This window comes from Lygodium microphyllum, chromosome 19, assembly GCF_053477565.2.
Source record: "Lygodium microphyllum isolate KBCC chromosome 19, Lygodium_microphyllum_v1.1.10, whole genome shotgun sequence".
Lineage (NCBI taxonomy): Eukaryota > Viridiplantae > Streptophyta > Polypodiopsida > Schizaeales > Lygodiaceae > Lygodium > Lygodium microphyllum.
Genome location: NC_141153.1, coordinates 109,909,038 through 109,910,843, shown reverse-complemented (window position 1 = coordinate 109,910,843; position 1,806 = coordinate 109,909,038). Strand labels below are relative to the sequence as shown.

At 38.3% G+C, this 1,806-nt stretch overlaps 1 pseudogene; it reads left to right on the top strand.

Annotated features, from left to right (window-relative positions):
- Window positions 1-908: 908 nt before the first annotated feature.
- LOC148020262 (protein transport protein Sec61 subunit gamma pseudogene) lies at window positions 909-1,176 on the top strand (annotated as a pseudogene).
- Window positions 1,177-1,806: the final 630 nt, after the last annotated feature.

Sequence of the window (1,806 nt, the reverse complement as noted above, 5' to 3'; positions counted from 1 at the left end):
GTTTTGTTATTGGTGAGTATTATCCTTGTTTGATTGAGATGGATCAAAGGAAAATAGATTCAGATGGTGCAACGGGAGTTTTGAACATGATTGATTGGTCATCTTATGGCATTAAAGATGGACTAAAAGTAGTGCTGAGTCCGTATGTTAGATTTTTCCAAGCATTACTTATCTGGTATAGTTGCTAAGGTAAAGAGTTAGAAGACAAGGACTTTGGATAATTGAATGAGAATCAATTTCTCTAGATTTTTCAGCCAACCAGAAACAAAAATTGATGAAAACTGTTTAGTGCAAATATTTTGGAGCTTGATAAAAGGAAAGGGAAAGGAAATGCATTACAATAAAAATTAAAAATTTAGAGGGAGGAGAGGCTATTGGAGGTCGTTGGGGAAAAAGGAGGGGTCATCAGCAAGGAGGGGCACCGATTGATGGAGAATATGAAGGAGATGCTGCAAGGGATGGCGAGTTGCATATTTGTTTCAAAATTTTCACAGGAGAATGGGGTCATGAAGAGAAGGGGGTGCCATCAATGAAGACACACGGAGAGAGAGAGATGGATGCATCGTGGATGGAATCGTTGAATTTGGAACTTTGGAGTCTATTTATGGAGGTTTGTGGGTCAAGACTCCACCCGTTGCAGCATTGAATGGATGGCGAGGACAAGAGGGCCATGAATGGGAGAGAGAGAGAGAGAGAGAGAGAGAGAGAGAGAGAGAGAGAGAGAGAGAGAGAGAGAGAGAGAGAGAGAGAGAGAGAGAGAGAGAGAGAGAGAGAGAGAGAGAGAGAGAGAACGCCCCATGATCTCTGCTCTTCATCTTCTACATCATCGAGCCCTGTCTGTCTGTGTACGTGCTTGCCTACCTATGATTGCATCCATGTGTGGCTGTTTGCGAACATCTTCTCCCGCCATGGATGCCATCGACACCATTGTGAGGCCCGTCAAGGAGTTTGCAAAGGATAGCATTCGTGTTGTCAAATGGTGCCATAAGCTTGATTGCAAAGAGTTCTCAATGGTTGCTTTTTGAACATCTATTGGGTTTGTGGTAATGGGCTTTATGGGCTTCTTTGTAAAGCTAATTTTCATCCCCATCAACAATATCATTGTTGGATCCAGATAGTTTTTGAATCAACAACACTAGACAATGTGGAAAAGTGATATCGATTGGACAAGGTTGTAAAGAACTCCCAAAAGCTTAGCATTTGTTGTCGGGCTTATAACCTAGTTATTTTACAAGCCACACTGGGATTTTTGTGATACAGTTTTTACAAGGAAAATTTTTGAACTACTATTGGCGATGCTTGTCTGTAGTGCAACAGTGAATTGAATCTTATCCTAGGGACAAGACAGGTCCTTTAACATGGCCATGGGTTTAAAGCTCTTAATTAAAGCCTAATAGCTTTAAAATCTTAAAGGCCATTCCTACCATGATAAGTCAATCACTTAGCCAGGAAGGAGAGGAAATAAAAATTGATGATCTCCTATGTGATACGACTGGGTCGAAGGTAGACTACAAAGGACACGGTTTCCAAAAGTGTAATTGCGACGCTCGTACTTTACATAAGTGCCTTAACTCGTTTAACAAAAATAAGTGATTCAACATAAACATTTCTCTGGTTTATAATTTTTATAAAATGTCTTTGAATCTTATTTTCAACTCTAAATAGTTATTTGTATTTATGTATGTTTTATTTCATATTTTAAAAAATAAAAAACAATTAAAAATGCTTTAAAATGGTTTTAAAATGGTATAGATAAAATTTTATAAAGCATTTGGTTTCACAATTATGAGATGTAATATTTTTCTT